The 26,012-nt window shown below is 42.9% G+C and overlaps 1 protein-coding gene and 1 pseudogene across 1 annotated transcript in view; one reads left to right on the forward strand and one right to left on the reverse strand.

Moving 5' to 3' along the window:
* LOC148024300 (uncharacterized protein At4g14342) overlaps positions 1 to 26,012 on the reverse strand; it is a 44,152-nt gene that overhangs the window by 15,261 nt on the left and 2,879 nt on the right. The gene's annotated exons all lie outside the window — the stretch shown is intronic.
* Positions 17,801 to 19,847, forward strand: LOC148024301 (uncharacterized; annotated as a pseudogene).

Genomic DNA, 26,012 nt, shown 5'->3' on the forward strand with positions numbered 1-26,012 from the left:
AAAACCAAGATAATCACCCTACCATCTGCTGCCTTCTTGGTGTACAAGCAGTGATCCACTTGACTTCTATGGAAACCTTGAGACTGCATAAATGTATCAAACTTATAATACCATTCTCTAGGTGCTTGTTTCAACCCATACTTTTGAGTTTGCATACTATCTTTTATTTTCCTTTTTCCACAAACCCTTCAGGCTGTTGCATATATATGTCTTCATGCAACTCACCATGTAAGAATGTAATCTTTACATCCATCTATATGAGTTTCATATCTTCAGTTGCAACCAAGCCTAAAATGGTTCTCAATGTAGTCATCTTGACTACAGGAGAGAAGATCTCATCAAAGTAAATTCCATATTCCTGCTTGTACCTCTTCACAACCAATCTTGCTTTGTACTTTGGTGAGAAACCAGTGAAACCAGCCTTTCTTCTCGGAATGGGTGGTGCTAACCTGATTTAAGAGTTAATTACAGCAATAATAAATGCACATAAAATGAAATACACACTTTACCATAACATTCTTGGACAGTAGACATCCTGTTGGCCCCAAAATTGGCGCCCCTTGCAGTATTTCTTTAGCTTTCATTCAATTGGAAGGAGTACAACTTGAGATTCTTCAATCTCCTCCTGCTAATCAATTGCTCTTGCTGTCATAAATGACCAGCAAGCCTTTTGGGTCATTTTCCCCTTGATTCACCAATGACTTCTTCTCCAATTTGACCCTTGGCTGGCCAAATGCTGCCCCAAATCAATTTGGGATGGGCTAGCTCCTGAAATCCCTTGATAATCTTCAATTATCAGCTGCTGATTTCAGTCCCTTGAGCCTTCAATCTCTGGCACGGATCCCAAGGTGATTGCTAAAACCTATTTTCTACTGTAAATTAGGGTTTACTGCAGAAATTACAGATCAGCCCACCAAAAATGGCTGAAATCTCCTCCAAATGGCTGAGAATTGTTGAGAATGGCTGAGCATAGGCTGAAGGAGATGAGAGAATGCTGTAGAGAGAGAAAATTCTGAGATTTGTCGTGAAGAACTGATCAAAATCAGCTGCTGCCCTGCTGTACCAACCCCAAACGGATGCACCAACAAAAAAAAGGAGGATCAGAGACTGTGATCTTCAAGAGAAAGTGCATCAGCAGCAATTGCTAACTTCCCAAGGTCAAGAATATGCAATCTCCATCACCAAAATGGTCTCCAATGGCTGGGAAATGGCCCCAAAAGCTGGCAGCAACAGTCCAACACCTCTTCCCCACAGCTCCAAAATGAAAAAACGAGATTTCCCTCTCCCTTCAGCCCTATTTAGCCTTTCCCCCACTTGCATTGGAAAGTTTTGCCGAGTGGCAGCTTTCTTAATCCATTTTCAGCAATTTCCAACCATTTAATTAATTTTCAAAATTAATTAATTCTGAAAATTTATTAAAGCCTTAATCCATGCCCAAAAAATTGACCTTGCACATCCAAAAATTAATTGGCTAGGCCATTCGCAACCCAAAGTGGTCCCATGCATTAATTGACCCTTGGACAAGCATTAATCCATTAATTAATGCCTAGTCCCTAGTATCACCACTGACACTTAATGGCCAATCAATGGTCCTAGGGGCAAACTGACAATTCTGAGATTTGTCGTGAAGAACTGATCAAAATGAGCTGTTGCCCTGCTGTACCAACCCCAAACGAATGCACCAACAAAAAAAAGGAGCATCAGAGACTGTGATCTTCAAGAGAAAGTGCATCAGCAGCAATTGCTAACTTCCCAAGGTCAAGAATATGCAATCTCCATCACCAAAATGGTCTCCAATGGCTGGGAAATGGCCCCAAGCAACAATCCAACACCTCTTCCCCACAGCTCCAAAATGAAAAAACGAGATTTCCCTCTCCCTTCAGCCCTATTTAGCCTTTCCCCCACTTGCATGGGAAAGTTTTGCCGAGTGGCAGCTTTCTTAATCCATTTTCAGCAATTTCCAACCATTTAATTAATTTTCAAAATTAATTAATTCTGAAAATTTATTAAACCCTTAATCCATGCCCAAAAAATTGACCTTGCATATCCAAAAATTAATTGGCTAGGCCATTTGCAACCCAAAGTGGTCCCATACATTAATTGACCCTTGGACAAGCATTAATCCATTAATTAATGCCTAGTCCCTAGTGTCACCACTGACACTTAATGGCCAATCAATGGTCCTAGGGGCAAACTGACACCAAAATTCACCTAGAATCTAATAAGTGTAACTTGTTACAACTTTTGCCTTTGACACCCAACTTTTTCACACGGTCCTTCGGCCTTCAACTGTGAAAAAGTAGCTTGCACCTCACATGTGCAACACATGTGCATCTTTTAATTGCACATTTGATTAATCCTTTAATGGCCAATCAATGGTCCTAGGGGCAAACTGACACCAAAATTCACCTAGAATCTAATAAGTGTAACTTGTTACAACTTTTGCCTTTGACACCCAACTTTTTCACAGGGTCCTTCGGCCTTCAACTGTGAAAAAGTAGCTTGCACCTCACATGTGCAACACATGTGCATCTTTTAATTGCACATTTGATTAATCCTTTAATCAAATGTCAATTAAATATAAGCAAAGCATCAAATTTTCACGTCCTCATGACAGACCACCCCCTTGAAATCCTTGCAATCGTCCTCGATTGCACTGTAATGTGTCAAAGCAAACAATATTGCACTGGAATTTTCACAAGGCATCATAGTCAACTCAACATTAGCCACTGCTGGCTAACTATCTCATGTGCCCCACCATTTGCTGAAAATTTCCAGCCAGCATAAACATAGCATAAAGCTCAACAATAGTCCAGAACTATTGCCAGAAACTCATCGGATGCATCCCAAACTCTTGTTTCTCAATAGTGCTGACTACAGAACCATAGTAAAACATAAACCGAGTCGAAACCATGGCTGAATTGTCAATGGCATTCAATACACATGCTGCTATCCATAGAACCAGTTGAATACCACTGAAACTAATGATCATACATTGAAAACCAGCACTCGGTAATCAATCTCTCATGATCATAACTTGATACAAATGTATAGTTTCAGAGCTGCAGTGAAAACCATACCCATCTACATACATACCACAGTGACTAGTACACTGAATAGTGACCTCATGGCAGACATACTGTCAGCATAGTACCTTGGATGCATATTGAATACATCCGAGATCCACTATATACGAGAGCTGTCCATTCCTGGAGGAGTGGAAGTGCTACCTCCCCCTTGAGTGTTAGGTTGTACTCTGGACCCTTGCCCTGCTGAACCTGAAAGAGCCCAATCCAAAGTCGGCTTTAGCTGAAAGGCATCAAGCTGTAACAACTGAGGATGGTCTACCAAGTCATCCTCTTCCATCCATTTAGCATCCATCGGTGAAAAATTATGAAACTTCACCCAATAGCTTATGGAAGCTTTACCTTTGACCTTTTCTCTTTATGTGCCAAAATCTGCTCAAATACCAATATCTTATTCAGCTCCTCTACATTGGACTGAATTTCAGCAGATACATCCTTAGGCACATCACCATAAAAATGCCTCAACAAGCTCACATGAAAGGCATAGTGTGTTCACTAGTGTAAAGGCAATTTCAGCTGATATACCACATCGCTGAGCCTCTCTAACACCTTGAAAGGTCCATAGTTCCTCATTCTGAACTGCAAATACATTCTCATTTGCCCTTTCATCTTTTTCAGCCTTGACTTTTCAAAACGCAGCAATACATAATCACCCTTTAAGAAATACAACACACATCCATGGTGATCAGCTGCTCCCTTTTACGTTCCTTAAGTTCTCTGAAACACGTACTTTATCCTTACATAAGCTGTAATAAACTGCAGCATCTTTTGCCTACCATGCTTCACTTGCTAACATACAATGCATGTCCGATCTTTCATCACATGCAACCCAGTGTGATATTCCATACATCACTGATCCTCTCATGTGCTATCATCATTATCAGCTTGTTGTTGATTAGGACAGTTCCTAGCAATGTGTCCCTCCTGTTCACATATGTAACATGTATTAGCAGCCCTCAATTCTCTATGCTCTGCCACACTTTTCGAAGGTCTTTGCTGCTGTTGTTGCCTCTTTTCAGCCTGATTTTCAGATCTGCCATTTTTCTCAGCCTTCATTTCCTTGGCATTTGACTCATCATGGTCTTGAAAGCCAACATCTTTTCCACACAGCAATGTATCAACTGTAGTAGCAATTTCTATAAGCTGAGACATGCTTGAAACAGTGGATTTAATGAAAAAATCCCCGATTCCTTTAGACAAACCACACACATACTTCTCCACCTGCTCATGAAGGGGAACTCACCGATAAGAAGTGATGGGCAGTAATGCATCCCAAAACTTCTTATTGTATTGCTCTAAATTCTTGCATTCCTTTGCATCAAGCTTGATCCAAGCTGTCATGATGTCCACCTCAAAGGTACTAGTCAACCAATGCAAACATTTTCTTGAATTGTACCCATGTTGATGGTTCTCTACCTTGCATCAAGAGCGTGGACCACCACTGCAATGCATTTCCCTTCAAGAAAGTGGTTGCCTTTCGAATTTTAGAGGATTCGGTGAAGTTTCCCCCTGAATAGGTTGCATCAAACTGCTGAATGAAACTCAAAGCTTCAGCCTATCTTGTGCACCACTGAACGGTTCAAATTTCACACTTTTATCTCCCTCATCATAGTCCTTTGCTGGACCTATGGGGGTCAAATTGTCATATACAAGCTGCTGTAAAAAGGGTACATTTGCTGTATTTCCATGATAGCCAGCATAAAACAAAGCATTTGCATTTCCATCACTTATTCCTTGAGCCCCAAAAACACGAGGGGGTACTGATGCTTGCCCATATGCGTGATTTTGCACACCAGGCATCATACCGATGCCACCATACATCGGATTATGCATTCCATGAGCCATACCCGAGTACATTGGGTTATGCAAGCCATGCATCGGTTGCTGAAAGTTATGGGGAGGTGTGCCATACATTCCCACATTCGGTCACTCACCCACCATAGCATGAAAAATTGTGCTACCACCAAAGTAAGCTGGCTGCCCCAAATTCTCATGCAAACCTTGCTGTCCAAAAACCATAGATTAGCATTTACATCATGAACTTGCATTTGAATTTCTTGCCCAACTCGCACCAACTGCTTTTCACCATGAGCATCTTTAGGAGCGTCTTGAGAAGGCTTTGGCTTGTTCTTCAATGCATCTTGCTGTCCCGAAGTTCTAGAAGAGGATTTTCTCTTCTTGCCCTTGTTGTCCTTCATAGGAGTGTTCAAAAACCGAGTAAACTGAGGATCTTTTGCCAATTCAGCAAAGATATTGACTGTTGCCCTCATTTGATTCTTGAATGTATCATCGAATTTCATTTCCTCTTGTTGATCATCATCCTCCTTCTGCATTGAGGGTCCAACATCTTGGCCTTCAACCACATTTTCAGCATGATGTCCATGATTCGTGACTTGTCCAAGATTAGGCATTGCATTTCCTTCTTTCACATGTGAATGTGCATCATGAGAGGCATAATTACTGCTTGATTGCATCCCACTGTATGAAGACATCTTGCTGTAATTTCTCAGCTGAACACAAAGATTAACACTAGCACAAAGCTTTGGCTTGCAATCAGGTGCCTTGGGCCCACCAAATCAAGAGATTTGATGTATCCCGACAATGGAACCTTGAAACCAGCCTTCCTTCTTGGAATGGGTGCTGATAACCTGATTTAAGAGTTAATTACAGCAATAAATAAATGCACATAAAATGAAATACACACTTTACCATAACATTCTTGGAGAGTAGACACCCTGTTGGCCCCAAATTAGTGCCCCTTGTGGTATTTCTTTAGCTTTCATTCAATTGGAAGGAGTACAACTTGAGATTCTTCAATCTCCTCTTGCTAACCAATTGCTCTTACTGTCATAAATGACCAGCAAGCCTTTTGGGTCATTTGCCCCTTGATTCACCCACGATTTCTTCTCCAATTTGATCCTTGGCTGGCCAAATGCTGTCCCAAATCAATTTGGGATGGGCTGGCTTCTGAAATCCCTTGATAATCTTCAATTATCAGCTGCTGATTTCAGTCCCTTGAGCCTTCAATCTCTGGCACGGATCCCAAGGTGGCTGCTAAACCCTATTTTCTACTGTAAATTAGGGTTTACTGCAGAAATTACAGATCAGCCCACCAAAAATGCCTGAAATCTCCTCCAAATGGCTGAGAATTGTTAAGAATGGCTGAGCATAGGCTGAAGCAGATGAGAGAATGCTGTAGAGAGAGAAAATTCTGCGATTTGTCGTGAAGAACTGATCAAAATCGGCTGCTGCCCTGCTGTACCAGCCCCAAACGGACACACCAACAAGAAAAAAAAAGCATCAGAGACTGTGATCTTCAGGAGAAAGTGCATCACCAGCAATTGCCAACTTCCCAAGGTCAAGAATATGCAATCTCCATCACCAAAATGGTCTCCAATGGCTGGGAAATGGCCCCAAAAGCTGGCAGCAATAGTCCAACACCTCTTCCCCATAGCTCCAAAATGAAAAAACAAGATTTCCCTCTCCCTTCAGCCCTATTTAGCCTTTCCCCCACTTGCATGGGAAAGTTTTGCCGAGTGGCAGCTTTCTTAATCCATTTTCAGCAATTTCCAGCCATTTAATTAATTTTCAAAATTAATTAATTCTGAAAATTAATTCAACCCTTAATCCATGCCCAAAAAATTGACCTTGCCCATCCAAAAATTAATTGGCTAGGCCATTTGCAACCCCACAGGTTCATTTATAGCAAGTATTTGCTGCTGTACAGCAAGCACATTTTGTTGTCCAAAAGGTATTTCTTCCCGGAATACAACCCTATGGACCTCCTCAGTCTTTTTGGGTTGTTTATGCATGAGATCTTCCCGGAAGATAACATCATAGTTGCGTACTACTTTCCTTTTCTCGGGATCCCATAATCTATACCCCATTCCACTCTTGTCACCATATCCTAGGAAAATGCATTTGCAGGACTTTGGCTCAAGTTTGCTGCGTTTTTCTTTACGAATGCTCACAAAAGCCTCGCAGCCAAACACTTTTATGTGAGCATATAAAGGTGGCTTGCCTGACCACACTTCTTGGGAAACTCGGTCCCAACCGGCCATGCCACAAAGAAATACTTGGCTATTTGGTCACGGCAACAATATAATCACTCACACTAGATACATGGAGAGGATACAAGGTATCACTTTTACAACCTCTAGCAATCACTCTAGATCCCTTACAAATCTTCCATTTTCCATCACCAAAGGTGGTATGAAATCCATCATCATCTAGCTACCTTGTGCTAATCAAGCTCTTCTTGAGCTGAGGTACATGCCGTACATGCTGAAGTGTGAAGACAAAACCATACTGAAACTGCAATTGCACAATGCCAATACCTGCAATGTCACATGCATAGTTGTCCCCAAGATGGACACCACCATGTATATCCCCTGTATAGAGAGAGAACCACTCACGATGAGGGGTGACATGAAAGAAAGCACCTGAATCGAGAATCCAGGTATGCATATCATCATCTGTATCTGCAAGTAAAGCATGTACACCAAAGTGTGAAGAGACCAAGAGTACATCATTCCCACTATTACTATCATGAGTGACTACATTCACCTCTTCAATTTTAACACTGCTCTTCTTAGGTTGACCCTCTTTCTTCTCTTCCTTGCTATCATCTGTCTTCTTGCCCTTTCTTTTCTCTTTCTTCCATTTGTAGCAGTCACGTTTAAACTGACCCTTCTTGCCACAATGATGGCATTCAACATCCTTACCACGCGATTTACTGCGCCCCTTACTATCAAATTTGCCTTTCTGTTGTGATTTGTCCCTAGTATGCAAAGCACCGAAAGACTTACTGGATGCATTGTTCTGCCGATTCATTTCTTCCATGAGTAAAGCACCCTCTACATCAGCATACAAAAGAATCGCATTAGAATTACTCGTAGCAGTCCTGAATGTATCCCAACTCTCTAGAAGAGTGCAAAGCAAAAACGTAGCCTTAAATTCTTCATCAATCAAGAACTTCAAGGCAACCAGCTGCTCGCAAATGGAGTTAAACTCACTCAAGTGAGTAGACATTTTTGTACCCTCTTTCATACGCAAATCCATAAGCTTTTTCAGCCAATAATCTTTGCTTGCGGCACTCTTCTGTGCATACAGTTCTTCTAGTAGAGTCCATATAGCATATGCAGAATCCAAACCTTCAACGTTGAACAACAAGGTATCAGAAATCAATAGCTCGATGGTTGAGCGTGCAAGCTCATTTAACTCATCCCAATCGTCCTGTTCCATATCTACGAGTTTTGCCCCTTTTGTCTTAATCAGCTTTGCCTGCTTCTTTTGCAACAGGATATTGTAACATTGTTTTTGCCAAACGGCAAAGTTATGTGCTCCTTCAAGCTTCTTTATGTGCATGAGATTATTGTTGTCACTGCTGCCGGCCATGATTTTCAGCCCAAATGTGACCAAAAAAATCAGCAAATGCAGGCCCAAACTGTCACATAAGTGACCAAGGTACAAACAAGTACCAACCAGCAATAAATGACCACGTAGAAGCAGAAATTTCAGATCTGTAAGTAAATTTTCAGAAGCACCAAACCATGTGCTACAGCATTCCACAACTGATTACAGCTGTTACAAGGGCAAATACATCACACTACATGAGAAATCCCAAATTTTAGCTGCAATTTCTGTTGTACATGTACCCACAGGCATAAAATTTGACATGCATGGTCAAAAGCCCCAAAATTTTTGTGCTCAAAGCATTAACCATACATCTGCATTGTCTCTGACATGTATAGAACAAGCCAATTTTGCTAAAATAGAGCAATTTCAGCAAAACCCCCAAATTTTCCAAGTGTTAGATGTCCAAATTGCATGGAATTAAACCCGCATGTACATAAAATGACCAAATGGCGCACAAATTTTGCCCAAACTGCAAAAGCCCCAAAAAGCACGAGGTTCAATGTGCATCAATGTCGAGAAATTGGGTAAATTTCAGTCCAATTTTTGCAGGTACATGAAAAGCCCCAAATGTCGGAGGAAAATGTCACAAATTCCTTCAGAAATCAATTTCTGAGACAGATATCACTATTTTATCTTACTCGCATCAAATCTGGACAAATCCCCGAATTTCTCAAGTCCGATGTGCACAAATTTCAATGAAATTGAAAAAATCACTAAAATGTGAAAGCCCCAAAATCCCGAGTAAATGTGCACTGATTTTGTAATTTCTGAGTCAGATTGTCCAATTTTGAGTTAAGGTCCCGAAATCCGGGAAAAGCCCCAATTGTTCAGGTGCAAAGTTGCACAAATCTGAGTTCTGTGCTTATATGCACGAACGCCCATCAGTGACCAAAGGGCTTGCCTGCAGGGAACCTTTGAAAATATTTAAAATTTTTGCAAAGGAAAAAAAAAACGGATCTTTTCCGTTTACAGCCACCAGCCCGTCGCCTAATTACGTGACCTGCGTCGAACCAGGAATGACGTTGCAGCCCGTCGCCTGATCGCGTGACCTCGCGTCTGACCAGAAATAACATTGTTTAGCCTGCGCTTGTAGCCACGTAACTGAGTCTGACCAGGAGGTGACGTTTTGACCTGCGTCTGACCAGAAATAACATTGTTTGGCCTGCGCTTGTAGCCACGTAACTGAGTCTGACCAGGAGGTGACGTTTTGACCTGCGTCTAACCAAAAATGACGTTTTTAACCTGCGCCTGCAACCTGGAACTGTCACCTAGCGAAAACGTGACTTGTTGACCCGCACGGACTCTGAGAAGTGCAAACACCTTAACCGCAACTCTGATCCTAGTTTTTGTAGTGACCGGGAGGCACGAAGATCGAGACACTCAATGTTCGTTAGCAACAGCGAGACAGAGTGAGAGAGAGCAGAGTAAAGTATGCACGATTTGTGGGTACAATGATGAGTGTACCACTTTAGGTTTTTAGATAGATATACATAAGTACAAGTACTAAGGGTATGTTCACACCCGTGCAAGTATAAAAGGCACGAGAGCTCTTTCTTCCCAACAATTCTTGGCTGTGGCTGAAGTTCATTCGCAAATGGAACTTTGGTACAAAAGTCTTGGTCATATGAGCCAAAAAGGCCTTCAAGTTCTCTCCTCTCTAGGGAGATTTGACATAAAAGGCTCTAGTCTCAACTTTTGTAAGGATTGCATATATGGAAAACATGTGAAGTTTCCTTATTACTCTAGTGTCGTTAAGAAGTCCAATGCTCTCGATTTAGTACACTCTGATGTGTACACTATGCATGTTATTTCATATGGGGGTGCACAATACTTTTAAAGAGCAAAAAGGAAATGTTCGATGCCTTTAAAAGGTTTCATGCTTTTGTTACCACATAGAAAGGGCTTAAGTTAAAAGCTATAAGAATGGATAATGGGGGCGGGGGCGAGTATGTCTCTAATGAGTTCAAAAAGTTCTGTGAGATGCACAGCATTAAGAGGGAGTTGACAGCCTCTTACAATCCTACATCAAATGGCGTGGCTAAAAGATATAATCGCACACTTTGTGAGAGAGTCAAATATGCATGTTGTCCACAACTAATCTCCCGCAACAATTCTGCGGAGAGGCTCTTTAAACTGTAGTTCATATATGCAATCGCTCTCCCAATCGTGCATTGAAAAATGGCATTCCTGAAGAGGTTTGGTTTGGCAAACCTACTGTTGAGCTAAAAATGCATTAGCTTCACTTACAGCCCCAAAACATACTTAATAAAGGAAAAAACCTTGTTTATTTAAATTGTGTTCCTAGAGAGTATCTCTATCCCATAAGCACAAACCCACTTAGGAGGGCCCAACTTTCTATAAATAGGTATGTTGCCCTCCATTCAACCTTAATCACATTTTTGCAAGTTTCAAGTATTTTGAGCTTCTTGCCCACACCCCATTCGCAAATGACATCGCAGTCCAAGTTGTCCATTGCAATCTTCACTCATCTGGCACCTGTTTCCATCTCTCCATCATCATTTTGCTATTGTTTCCAGCCAGGCGACTGTTGCTGTCCACCCATCCAGCTGTCGTACAGCCTACCACGTCAGCATACTACTGCATTTGCAAGCCCCAGTTGCCGCCCTACCAGTTTTCTCTCTCCTCTCAATTGTTGCTGTTGTTTTCTCTCCCTGCTGCGTTTGCAGATTTTCTCTCTCCTCAGTCTGCATTTACAGCACACTCTCTCTCTAGACTATCGTTTGCATCAGGTCCAACCACACAAGCCGCGTTTACTGTTGTTCGACACTCGAAGGCTGCCTTGCTGCGATTCGAGATCCATTTCACAGTACGACACACTCTCCAACTCATTAACCCTGCCCTAATCCTTGAGATACAAGGAATCAAGGTTCAATATTCATTCATTGCATAGTGTGTTTACTGCATGAGCATTGTTTATTCAATAGTCATATCACTTCATTCATTCTCATTCTCTGTATTTATTGTCTCTAAGTTACTCTAACCCTAACTGTGTTCTTCTATTAGTTTGTGCTTTATCCTACGGTGTTATTTGTGCTTCTGTGTTAGGGTATTTCTTCACATGGTATCAGAGCCGAGTTCTCTAAGAGAAACCTAGGCCTTAATCTGAAAGCTCTACACAAGAAGCAGAAACACACAAGGGCAGATGACTTCGAGTGCTACTTCCGCACCACTTCTCACATCTGAGCTAAATCCATCAAGGAACAAGTCCGAGTGGGTCTCAAAGCTTGCTTCACAAACTCCCAACATGGTTGGACAGACATTGGACGACCATGGAGTTCCACAACTTTATGAGATCATTGTAACTGAGTACGATCACATTTTGATACATAGAGCCCAGCAACAGCAGATAGAAGGTAAGTCTTAATTTCACCCTCAAGATTCGGTGCACCGATCTACTAACCATGCAAGAAGGGTAGAATCTCCACTTAGGACTGGCCATCCGCAAGTGGAAACTGACATAGAGTACACTCCATTGCCTTCGTACTTATTCTCTTCGGAGCCAAGTATGTCTACCATTTCAGATTCTATTAATGATGAATCCCCTTCTCCTATTGGTATGGATGATTTTCATGATGAAGGACGTATGCAAAACAATTTCCGATTTATGAGTAATGAGCAAGATAGATATTTCTTTATGAACTCAAGACTAGGTAAGCAATTGAAACAAGAAACTGTGAGTACTCCTTCTCCTTCTTTTCCTTCAAACAATTTTGTTTTCAAAGGTCAAAATGAAGTATGTGCATCTTCATCATCATCATTTCAATTTAATGCATTTAATGAACAAAAGGAACCCACATTGTTTCCAACATCTACATCTATCACAAATCCATTTAATCTCTCTCTCTTCCCACCCTCTTATTCAGTTGTCACATCCTTTCAGCCTCCATTAAGTGCACTGCATGTTGCATATCATGTAGGATCACGTGTGTTTTCATTCACTAAACCAAGGGATTCTTCAAACTTAGGCACACCCGTTAGAACCTCATCTCTTTCTCAGCCGCGTGATGTTCCATCTTTTCCTCGTACACTTTCGGGATCATTGCAGTCTAGGTATTCTCCCCAGTCTCTCCCAAGTGTGGATCAATTGGTCCCACAATTTGCCTCCATAGCATTACCTAATGAACCCTCTCGTCATTAGGCTATGTCCCAACTGATATTTGCACACGACTTATGTGTCCCAGTGCCTCCACCTCCACCGGCACCTTATGGAAACATTCATGTTCCCATGCCCCTGCATCAATCGACACTCATTGGACACTCGCAACCTATTTCTGTCTATCCACCTCTTCCCTCTCCTCCTCTTTATCAGACACCTCCACCACACCACCACCACCCCTATCTTATCCTCCACATCCATCTTACCCCACATTCCCAACGCCCCATGGTTCTACCTCATCTTCCACCAAGCATGCATTCAATGACAAGACTCGTTTTAACAGATCAAACTTTACAACTTGGTCGAACTTGATAAGACATGTCCTTGACTCACAAAACCTATGAAATCTTGTGCAAGGGTTGGAACCCCAATCGAATCCCACACTTGTTCCATACAAGGTCGTCCACTCATGGAAGGTTACGAATACCTTCGCTATTGTCGAGTTGATTGTCAAGCTCATGGAAGGCTACGAATGCCTTCGCTATGGACCCATCGAATAAATCTTGACCATGAGTTTCAGAACTTAAAAATCCCTGACCGGGATGACTTGAAAGTCAAATCGGCATCTCCTTGCTGAATTCTCCACTACATGGACTCCTAAGTCCTCTGATGATCAGGTCACATTGTTTCCTAACAAGCTACCACATAAATACTTCAATTTTGTGCAGCAAGTAGTTTCTCTGCCCAATTTACCCACATTCTATGAATTTGAGTATTAGCTATTACATTATGCACAACTATTAGATCAATTTCATATGAATAATCCCTCAGAGGAGGCTCTTGTTGCTCATTCTCTAAAGAGACAACAAGGGAAGGGTAAACTAAATCAAACTTCAAATCAAAATCAAAAACAAGTAGGGGAATCACCAGGAAACTCCTAGTCTCAACTCAAACCTGGGTGGCAAAATGTACATAAGAATAATAGGTATTGTCAAACATTGTCAAAAGGCTAGTCATTTTGACGACAAGTGTCAATAAAAAGGCTAGAGGCATAGCACCAAAACCCAAGTCACAGTCCCCCACCCCTCAGTGGGACAACCCCCATCAAGGGAAGTAGGGTGATGGCAAGGGGCAATGGAAAGGTTAGACCCATACTACCACCACTCAGCCATCTCAATCTCAATAATGTTCTCAACTCTAGAGGGCCAAAGGGCTTGTCTGACTAGTCTACAAAAGCCCACATCGTCTCCATAGATACATCCAATGCGAGTCTCATCCACATCTGTGAGTTGCCTCCCGACGCGGTTACCACAGAGGCCCACTCGTTACAGCCAAGCACATCAACACCTGTTTGGATTGTGAACACTGAAGCTACACATCACATGACTCCTATAGAGAGCATCTTCCATACCCAAGCCGTTACAACCAGGCAGATCCGCATCAAAAATAACTCCTCGGTCAAGATCCATGCTCAAGGTTGCGTCAGTTTTGCCACTAACAAGGGTCCAAATTTAGCTTCGCTAGACAATGTATACTATGTCCCTCAGCTTGGGATGAACTTGTTATCTGTTCGGTAACTTTGCCAATTGGGGTGACCAGTTTTCTTTATAGCAACCACAATTAAGGTCCTTAATTCTCAAATTGGTTTAGTGATTGCTCGCGGTGAGGCATAGCCTAATGGCCTATACCACATTACCCATTTTCTTACCAAGCCAACCGCCGAGGGCTTTTAGTTGCCTTAGAAGACCTCGTACGAGGCATTCTTTGGCTCTCGGCCTATCATGTCCCACTTCAGAGTCTTTGGGTGTTGTACATACACACACCCCCCTGATGATAAAATAGGAAAGTTCACTCCTTGAGCGCTTCTCCTTATCTTTGTCGGATATTCCTCCGAAGCGAATGCCTGCCATTTCTTCAATCCTCGAACAAACAAGGTGATCGTTAGGAGGGATGTCATCTTTAAAGAGAGATATCATGCATTCCTCTACACTGGATTCCAATCCGATTTCTCCTTCCACATCATTGAAGATCGTGCCTGCTGAGCCTGGTCTACTACTCACTCTTGACCTACCTACAAATTCTTCAACTCCCATACCCCCTCTGCAAGACCCATTACCTCGCTGGTACCAGCAGACCATGCGAGATTCAGGGATCTTACCATCGAGATTTCACTCCGGAGGAACCTAGAAGATCTGTCTGGCTTCCACCTCAGGCATCATTTGCGTCACTGTTTACAGCTAATTACATAGTGCATTCTGAGCCGCATATATGACAGAAGGCTTTTAAGCACCCTCAATGGCAAGAGGCCATGGAGAAGGAGCAAGAGAGTATTTACCGAAATAAGACTTTGACATTGGTAGATCATCCGAGCCACAAGAAAGCCATCGAGACGAAGTGGATTTTTAGAACCAACCTAAAGGCTGATAGGATTTAGACAAGTACAAGGCTCGCCTTGTCGTGCAAGGGTTTCGACAAAAGCTTGGTATTGATTACAAAGAGACCTTCGCATCTACTGTACAATTCGAGATCTTTTCGATTATTACTAGCGCTAGCCGCTCACCATGATTGGCCGATACATCAGATAGATGTCAAGAGTGCCTTCCTGAATGGTTATCTGGAGGAGGAAGTCTATGTGGAGCAGCTACCAAGATTTCTTTCTACAAACCCGAGGCATAAGGTATTCCGCTTGCAGAAAGCTCTTTATGGGCTAAAGCAAGCACCACAGTCTTAGTTCCATAGAATGGACAAGTTCTTACAGGCTCACGGATACCATTCTATCCCTTATGACTCGAACTTATATGTTCGATCTACTACAACGAGGGTCAGCTACATCCTGTTGTACGTGGTAACTTACTCATCATAGGCTCAAATTCCACTACCATAGCAGAAATCAAGGCAAAGCTTAGTGCTACATTTGAGATGACAAACCTTAGTTTGTTATCTTACTTCTTGGGAATGGAGGTAGTTCAATCTAGGAGTTGTATTTTTGTGTCACAATAGAAGTACGCACTTCAGCTCATGGACCAGTTCACTACCGATCAGACATGGCCAGTGGCCACGCCTCTCAATCCTACTGTCCACTTGTCGAAGGATATCCTAGGTCAGCCCTTCGATGCACATACCTATAGGTATGTTGTAGAGAAACTTCTTTGGTTAATTCATACTAGGCCAGACTTAGCTTACTCAATCAGCATTCTCAATCAATATTTCACAACACCTAGGATGTCACATTGGATTGCATGTCTTCATGTGTTTTCCACGACCGAGATTGAGTATCAAGCTCTCTTTGATGGCACCACCAAGACCATCTACCTAAGGAGCTTACTCGCGGCGCTTTACTTCCCTTGTGACTCTCCCACCATTGTCTACTGTGACAACAAGAGTGCCATTGCCCTTGCGGCCATACGATCATCACACCACGGATGTGGCATGTGTAGGAGTCCACATCCACTTTTCCAAAGAGCAGGTTGAGCTAGACACTATCTGCCTAAAGTTTGTGCCTTCATCAGACAATTTGCAGACATTTTGATCAAAGCGATCAACCGGCCGGTTCTTCAATACCATCGACCTAGGATCGACTTGGGTATACCCTCCCCTATTTCTTCAGATTGACGAGGAGAGGGTGCTTCCCTCTTGCTTTCCCTTCCAATTTGAGAGGGAGTGGCTACTTCTCTTTGATAGTAGCAATGATGATGCTTACAATTTTTAGACATTCATTCATTCATTTACTCTTGTGTATTGTACTTATGGATATTTGTAACTTCATCCACACTGTCAGAATAACATGATTGTAAAAGGGCACTCACTTGAGCAAGTGAACAATTCCCTTGCAAGGGCAATGTCCAAGTGGCACCGTTGCATTGAATTTTGCGTGAGCATGACATCTTGTATCTCCCTTTGCATTATCCCATGCATTGGCATTCTATTCATGTAAACTTGCATCTGCATACATTTATCCCTTTTCGATCTTTTGGAGTGGTCGACTCTAGATCCACCATATTCATGGCATTGCACATGCAGTCTCCAAGGCAGTTCTCCCTAGCTTGCTTGCTTGCTTTGCTTGTCTTGCTTGCTTCACATCTTTGCTATATTTGTGTCGCCCACACCTTAGCCATTTTCCTTCTTCACCGATACCCAGCATTGGTAGAAATGGTATGCTTGTTTTGTCAAGGTCTTGGGTCTAGCCATCCCTTATATCACTCTCCCGTTTGAGACAAGGATACTCAATAGGACGAAATTTGATTTGAAACCCTCACTTAATCTTAAATCTATCAAAACTACAAAGTCTTTTTTTTTTAAAAGCCAGAGCTGATTCCATCCGCCTTTGCAGAACTTGATAGGCCGCTGGATAGCTACCATGCACCCTTTATCCAATGCCTTGGTCTCTCTAGGGTGATCACTTGGGCTCCCTTGGTAAGATAACCATCGCCTCTGTAATCTTAGTAGGCCACTGGGTCATAGTAGCAAGGGAGTGGCGTTCCACTCCCTTGGGAATGTGGGAACACGTTCCACACCAAAAAAATGCCAAAGAAACAGGGGAACGCCTATGAAGGGGAAATGACCGAGGGAACATGGGGAAACGTGGGAAACATGGAGGGGAACGTGGGGGAACACTGTGAGGAACGCCTATAAAGGGGGAACGGCTAGGGGGACGTAGGGGAACATGGATGCTGTCGTTCCCCAAAGAGGAACGTTGAAAAAGTGGCAGGTGCTGTTGGGACTGCCGAAAGTGACCCATGAGGTGTCCGGATTGTGGCGATTGGCATGCAAATTGTCAGACTGTCGAGAGCAAGGCGTTGTGTGCTGCGACTCACGTACATTCGTTTCAACCTCTAGATAAGAGAAAACTACATGCTGGACTGTTATCTCCTCTCTCTCTCTCTCTCTCTCTCTCTCTCAAAACAAGCTTAGAGCCTCAGATTTTACTGTTTACAGCTATCAACCTTTTCTTTTACTAATTACAGCGCTCTCTCTCTCTCTCTCTCTCTCTCTCTCTCTCTCTCTCTCTCTCTCTCTCTCTCTCTCTCTAAAACAGCTATGTTTTCACAGTAGTCTCTTTCTCTCTCAAAATAAGCTAAGTTTGGAGGGTCGGCTAATGCTTTTGATTCCTGAATTTGTAGAAACCATGGCTTCCTCGGGATCAAAGCATTTACGCAATAAGCGATCTCAGCCTAGTTAATGGGATGAGGTTGAGAAAGTGGACCATAATGCATCAAAGGGATGTGCAAAGAAATGGAAATGCAAAAGGTGTGAGCAATTGAAAACAGGAGGATCCAATCGTGTGAAGCAACACTTATGTCATGTTGACATCGGAGCCCAAATAAATTTCTGCCTAAATACCACACCTGAAATGCGAAGGCAACTCTTGGCAAAGTACCCAAGTGAAGAAGACAAAGTATGTGCAAGGAAAAGGCAAGCAATTGATGCATCTTTTTTTAGTGGACAAGCTGATGATATAGTCATGGGTGATGGAGCCATGCATTGGGGACTTGGAACTTTTGCATCCTCACAATCCCATCATGGAAAATGCAGCAAGCAACAAACCTTGGGAATAGCTTGGGATCCTCGTAAAAAGGACAAGGTGGATGTAGCTATGGCAAGGTTTTTCTACCATGATCATGTTGCATTCAATGTTATAAGATCTCCCTACTTCCTTGAGATAGTCTAAGAGATTGCCAAGTATGGGCCAACCTATAAGCCTCCATCATATGAGACACAGCGTACCATTTTGTTGCAAAAGGAAAAGGATGCAATTGAATGTGCTTTGGCAACTATGCAAGAAAGCTGGGTGAGGAATGGTGTCTCTTTGATAGCAGATGGGTGGAGTGATACTCGAAAACGGTCCATCCATGGGATGGTTGCTTATTCCCAAGGAAAGATGCAATTCATTTCCTCACATGATGCCTCAAGTACAAGAAAAAGTGCAAATCAGCTGGTGGAGGAATGGGTGGAAGGTGTTGAAAAAGTTGGGGCTGAAAATGTAATCCAGTTTATTGCTAATGGTGAGGCAACAAATAGGGCAACAGGTATGAGACTTGAGGAGAGATATCCGCACATCACATTCAGCCCATGCTTTGCTCATTGTTTCAGCAATTTGTTGAAAGACATTGGTAGCTTGTCATGGATTGATCCCTTCATCCAAAAGAGCAAGGATATAATTAGTTTCATCCAAAGCCATCAGTTCATTCTTAGTAAGTTCTGCAGGAGATCACCTAAAAAAGATCTCTTAAAGTACTCTTAGACGCACTTTGGCTATAACTTTCTTATGACAAAGAGACTTGAGAAGATAAGCTTACCCCTAAAGCAATTGGTGGTAAGTAATGAGTGGATGGGATAGGCTACTTCTAGATCAAGGGCTGGTAAAGCAATGGAGAATATCATACAAGATCGTGCATTTTGGAATGAATTGAAAAGCATCAATATTGTCATGAAGCCAATCATGCGCTTGATGCGAATTGCAGATGGACGAGAGCCATGCATTGGAAAGGTTTAAGAGGGGGCAGATCACATGATTGAGAAGCTAGGACAGCTTGGTTTGGATGATGCAAAGTATCAAGAAGTCCGAGATTTATGTGAGGCAAGATGGAATGCTTATCACTCATCTATGGATGCAGCACTATATGTATTAGATCCAGAGTTCCAAGGGTGTGGTCAAGAGAAGGATGAAGAGGTAATGCAGGGTTGGGACATAGTGCTTTCTAGGTTGGTTCCCATTGATACTAAGAGAATATAGGTGAAAGATCAGCTTGGTTTTTATAGAAACAAGTTACGAAGGTTTGGGTCAGCTAATGCACAAAAAGATTGAGACTGCCTTGTGGGAAGATTATGGGGCACATGCACCTGAGCTTCAAACATTGGCAATGCGGATTTTGTCTCAAGGTTCAAGCTCCTCTCCCACTGAGCAACTATGGAGTGTATTTGGGCATGTTGCATCTAAAACACAGAATAGGTTTGGGACAAAACAAGTGAATGACTTAATATTTGTCAATGCAAACTTGCGCTTTCTTGCAGATGTGGCTTCCCTCAAGGCAAAAAAGTTTATAGCTCTTGATGAAGAAGAGTCCTTTGATGATGAGGATGGGAAGACACCTATGCCTACACATATAGCCAATGATCAAGATGCTTTGGAACTTGCAAATGCTGATTTTGATGATGATATGGCTTTCTTAGACAATGTGGATGATAGTCTTTTGGATAGTCTTGCTGCTAGTGGCAGCCATGTATGATCCAATGGTTACTTTGAGAGACTTTCAAATTCCAAGTTGCTATATTTTGTCAACTATACTTGTTACTTGATGCTTCTTGACTCTTTTATGTAGTATAATCCTAGATTATCATCTATTTTGGATCTTATAAGTTATGTGCCATTTCAATGTAACCATCCTTTCAAATATAAAAAAGACTATCATGTTTTGCAGTTTGTGCACGTGTTTTTCAAAGAACTTTTACGAAATATATAAATGAATAGTTTAAAATATATAAATCATATATATAGTACAAGTCGTTCCCCTTACATTCCCGTTCCCCTTGAGGCCTCATTCTCGTTTCCTTAGGACCCTGCATTTCTGTTCCCATTCCTGTCCCCGTTTCATTGCTACTATGCACTGGGCAGCCGATGCACTCCCTTTGTCTGATACTCTAGCTGCTTTGGGGTGGGACGCCTTAGGGTAAATGATTTACTTAAACAGCCCCAAAACATGCTTAATTAAGAAAGAAACCTTGTTTATTTTAAAGAAATGCGTTCCTAGAGAGTGTCTTTATCCCATAAGCACAAATCCACTTGGGAGGGCCCAAACTTTCTATAAATAGGTGTCCAAGCTGTCCATTGCAGTCTTCACTCATCTAGCGCCTGTTTCCAGCCCTCCATCATCATTTTGCTACTGTTTCCAGCCAGGCAATTGGTGTTGTCCACCCATCCAATTGTCGTACAGCGTGCCACATCAACATACTACTACGTTTGTAGGCCCCAACTGCCGCCCTGCCAGTTTTCTCTCTCCTCTCAGCTGTCATTGCTGTTTTCTCTCTCCTCCCTACTGTGTTTGCAAATTTTCTCTCCTTAGCTTGCGTTTACAGCACACCCCCTCTCTAGAATGTTGTATGCATTAGGTCCTACCACACACAGGCTGCATTTACTGTTGTTCGACAATCAGAGGCTGCCTTGCTATGATTCGGGATCCGTTCAGAGTACGACACACTCTCCAACTCATTATCCCTGCCCTGATCCTTGAGATACAAGAGTTCGAGGTTCAGTATTCATTCACTCCATAGTGTGTTTGTTGCATGAGCATTGTTTATTCAGTAGTCACATCACTTCATTCATTCTTATGTTCATTGTCTCAGAGTTACCCTAACCCTAATTGTGTTCTTCTTTTAGTCTATGCTTTGTTGTATGGTGTTATTTGTGTTTCTGTGCTAGGGTATTTCTTCACACTTGCTTCATATGACCATTTGCGTGTATTTGGTTGTGATGCTTTTGTTCATGTTTCTGTAGATCAGAGGACTAAACTAGACATGAAATCCATCAAGGGCATCTTCATGGAAAGGATACAAAAAGAAAACACTGAAAATCAGTCACCAGGTGATGGTATGCACATACCTGAGGATGTAGGCCCATTGCCCAACAGTACAGATCATTGGTTAAAAAGGTCTACCATGTCAAAAGGCAGCCAAAGAGGTTTCAAACATCTTTGGATTGCATTTTTATTGACTGACAAAGGTGAGCCTCTAAGATTTAGAGAGGCACAGTCATGTGAAAACAAGAGAAAGTGGGAGCTTGGTATGCAGGAAGAGATAAAGTCTCTATATGCAAATAACACATGGGAGCTTGTACCTTTACCCAAGGATAGGAAAGATATCCCTAACAAATGGGTTTACAAGATGAAATGTATTGATGGGAAGCCCAAGCACAAGGCACGTTTGATTGCTAAGGGCTATACAGAGAAGGCATAGACTTCAAGGAGGTTTTTTCACCGGTGGTGAGGATAACTACGCTCCATGTCTTGTTTTCTCTCACTGCATCCCTAGATTTAGAGATGGATCAAATGGATATGAAGATTGCTTTTCCTCATGGTGACCTGGATGAAGAGTTGTATTGAAACAACCCGAAGGTTTTGCTATTCCAAGGAAAGAGCATTTGATTTGTAAGCTAAAACAAAGCTTATATGGGCTGAAACAAGCCCCTAGACAGTGGTATAAAAAGTTTGATACCTTCATGCTCAGCCATGGATTTAAACGTAGTCATGCAGATCACTACTTATACACTAAAAATGCTAATGGTGGAAGCCTTATTGTGCTGGTCTTATATGTGAATGACATGCTGATAGCAGGAAAGCATAAGAATACTTTGAATACTCTTAAAAGGCAGCTAAGTTCAGCCTTCTCAATGAAAGATTCGGGGGCAGGTAAACACATTTTGGGCATGCGCATTAAAAGAGAGAGAGGGCAGCACTTGTTTCTCTCACAAGACAAGTACATTAGCAAACTACTTGACAGGTTTAATATGGCTGATGCTAACCCTCTTGGTGTGCCTTTACCGTCACATACAAAGCTTAGCAAAGATGATTGCCCAAAGGATGATACAGCTACTAGTGCTATGGAGGGCATACCTTATGCATCAGCTTGCGGTTCTTTGATGCATGCTATGGTTGCAACTCGCCCTGACATTGCTCATGCAATGGGAGTTGTTAGTAGATTCATGTCTAACCCTAGCAAGACACATTGGGAAGCAATGAAATGTATCTTTAGATACTTAAAGGTATACAAGAGAAGTGTATATGCTATAGAAAGGGTACACTAGAGTTGCAAGGATTCTGTGATTCGAATATAGTAGGAGATCTTGACACTAGAGAATCTACCAGTGGGTATGTCTTTACTTTGGCTGGTGGGGCTATTTCTTGGTATTGAAGGTTGCACAAAATTGTAGCACTGAGTACTACAGAGGCTAAATATAATTCAGCCCCACAGAAACTTTTAAGAAAGCTATTTGGCTTGGCTGTTTGGTCAAGGATTTCGGTCTCTCTTCACGTACTCTAATGCTTGGTTGTGATAGCTAGAGTGCCGTATGTCTGGCTAAGAATGCCATGTTTCACGCACATACCAAACACATAGATGTTTGGTACCACTTCATTCAACAAGTCTTGGATGATGGTCTTGTCACACTGACTAAGGTCAAAACCCAAGATAACCCTGCAGATGTTCTCACTAAGAGTCTTGCAAAGGCTCAGCATGAGCATTGCATCCGACTAGTGGGAATTGGCTAGCTTAAAGGTACCACTTCATGCCTTTAAGTGGGAGGTTGTCAGATGTAAAGTCCCTTGGAGTGCAAAGTCCCTTAATCTCCATGTGTATAAACTTATACAAGTGTGTACACACCCTTATTTATACCCTAACATATAAATACATTTTATTATTTGTGTACCGTGACAAGCTAGTACACTCATCTTGGGATGCTATCACTCTCACGCTCAACACTGCTCCTGCTTCGTTTCTAACTCGAATTCCCATTGTGCATTCATCCCAACAAGCATCAGCATCCTAGCCTCTAGCAACAATCTCCATCACTGAGTGTTAGTGATTTCATCACTCGTCTATCATAGGGGCTGTTTGGACCTGCGTTTTTGCAGCATGGCTCCTCCTTCATCACTTGGCGTCACTGGTTTGCCACAAGGGCTGCTAGGACTTGCGTTTTTGCAGCCTAGCTCCTCCTCCATCACCTCGCATCACTCATCTTTCACAAGGGCTACTGGGACATGCGTTTTTGCAGCCTGGCTCATCCGACGTCATCATTATCCACTTGGCGTCGGGCACCTCGGCTGGTCTCCCTCCATTTGACATCTCCGACACTCTAGGATTTGCATTTTGCTACCCAGGTTGCTCCCCAACACCAAAGGACTACCGTTTGCTCCCTTGACAGCTGGTGATCATCTTCCACATCTCGGATGACATTAGAGGACTATGGTCCACTCCCTCGATAGTTGTTTTTCACCTCCGATGATTACTTCGATAGCCCACTACCCGGAGGACTGTGTTTCACTCCCTTCACATTGTAGATTTCCCACACATGTTGTCGCTTGATTCAGACAGGACAGTGCAATTATCTTTTGAGCTTCGGCTCCACTATATCAACTTTTCTTCTCATAGCATGTTCCAATGCATCATTACCGTGTTCTTGTGTTTCTGAGTTTCTCTCCTCTCTTAGTGTTTGTTGTACTACACACACTATGTTACTCCCCACAAACCATGTTCTCTCTGTGCATTGTCGCTTATTTTAACATGGTATTAGAGCATACATGCCTGCCGCCATGGACCTTTGCTCCCTACCCCACCGGAGTATATGCGTCTATCCCTAGGCACTCGTTGTGCCACCTCTCCCTTTTGGGCTACAAAGTTTATTCTACATCGGCTTTCAAATTTTTATACTCGAGGCAATAACACGTATCTGATGCGCACTAAGCCCTTTGGAGCCACAGGAGGATTAAGTGGTACCACAGCCTCCTTGCGACCACCACAATGCACTATGAAGGTTGCTTCTACTTCTTCTAGGGTTTCACAAATGCCACCTCGACAACCCGCGGTTCTACAGTCCACTCCCCCGAGAGACAATGATTGTTGGATACCATCCCCTCAGTAGTCTGTTCCTTCGCGAGACAGTGGCTATTCAATCCCTTCCATTGCTTCAACTCCGTAGTCTGCTCCACTAAGAGAGAATGACTGTCGCCCACCCTTGGCTCAGCCTGAGCATCCCTTTTCCCCACCCTCAACTACTCAAATTCAAGAGGCCACCTTTGGGAGTTCGACACCCCAAATACATTCTTCAACATGTCCAACAGTATTTCCTTCGTCATTAGATGATTCAAAATCTGTGATCCATGAGTTTTTAGATTCCCTCTCATAGAGGGGGCTTCAGAGGGGGATGTACTCTCTTTGCCTTGAGAGGGGGCTTCTACTTCTTCGGCTTCAGAGGGGGCCCTTACATCTCCACCCTCAAGGGGGGCACCTCCTCATCCTCAAGTTTGTCGCCCTCCCTTTACTCTTAGGGGACAGCCATTTTCCTCATATCTCTCTTCGCTCCTCTTTCTTCATCCCTTTTTGGGTCTACGAGGGGTGTTGAGAAACCGCTTCTTAGGTTTACACACTTCATTTAGGGTTTCGCACTGACAGCCCCAAAAAGAGCTGGTGTCCACATTTTGGCCACTTTTTCAATAGTCGCCCACACAGTGGTGCGCCACCCTAGACAACTTATGCCTATAAATAGGCAGTCACTTCATTCATTACCGCCACTCTCTCTTCAGTCATTCTTCATCACCTTCTTCGGTCACCACCACTTCTCTTCTCTCACCAACCCCTTCCACTTCCCTCATAGCCCTTCACGAGAACATTGCAATTCGTGGCGTGTGGCCACCTTCACCCTTCCTCTTCTACTTCAAGCACCCTGTTCTAGCATCACGCCTTGCATTTGGAGCATCTTCCACTTTGCATCACCATCATCTACTTGGTGTCAGCACCCTCCTTCAAGCTCCACCTTCACCTATGTTTTTCAGTCTAGAGGCCTTTTCCTTGCCTGGCGTCATCATCTCCAGCTTGGCATCGACATCTTAGCCTCTCGCGATAGTCTCCATCACCGAGAGTCAGTGATTTTATCACTCATCTATCATAGGGGCTACTGGGACCTATGTTTTTACAGCCTGGCTCCTCCTCCATCGCTTGGTGTCACACGGGTTGCAAGGACCTGCGTTTTTGCAGCCTAGCTCCTCCATCACCTGGCATTACTCGTCTGTCACAAGGACTGTTGGGACCTACATTTTTGCAACCCGGCTCATCCTTCATCATCCGGTGTCATCATTATCCACTTGGCATTAACATCTAGGCTGCTCTCCTTGCGTTTGACGGCTACGACACTCTCAGATTTGCGTTTTGCTACCCAGGTTACTCCCCACCATTAGAGGACTACAGTTCGCTCCCTTGACAGCTGGTGATCATCTTCCACATCTTCAATGGCATCAAAGGACTACGGTCCACTCCTTCAACAAGTGTTCTTCACCTTCTAGTGATTATTTTGACAGCCCACTACTGCGTTTCACTCCCTTCAAATTGCAGATTTCCCACAAGTGTTGCCGCCTAATTCAGACACGACAATGCAGTTATCTTTTGAGCTTCCGCTCCACTATATCAGCTTTTCTTCTCATAGCATGATTCAGTGCATCATCACCGTATTCTTCTTGTGTTTGAGTTTCTCTCCTCTCTCACTGTTTGTCGTACACACTTTGTGTTACTCCCCACAAACCCTGCTCTCTCCATGCACTCACTTATTTTGACATGGTATCACAACGTATCTATTATTTTTTACACTCCCTTGTCTTGCTCCACAAATACCAACTCTAACACAAGCATCA

Source organism: Lygodium microphyllum, chromosome 15 (assembly GCF_053477565.2).
Source record: "Lygodium microphyllum isolate KBCC chromosome 15, Lygodium_microphyllum_v1.1.10, whole genome shotgun sequence".
Classification (NCBI taxonomy): Eukaryota; Viridiplantae; Streptophyta; class Polypodiopsida; order Schizaeales; family Lygodiaceae; genus Lygodium; species Lygodium microphyllum.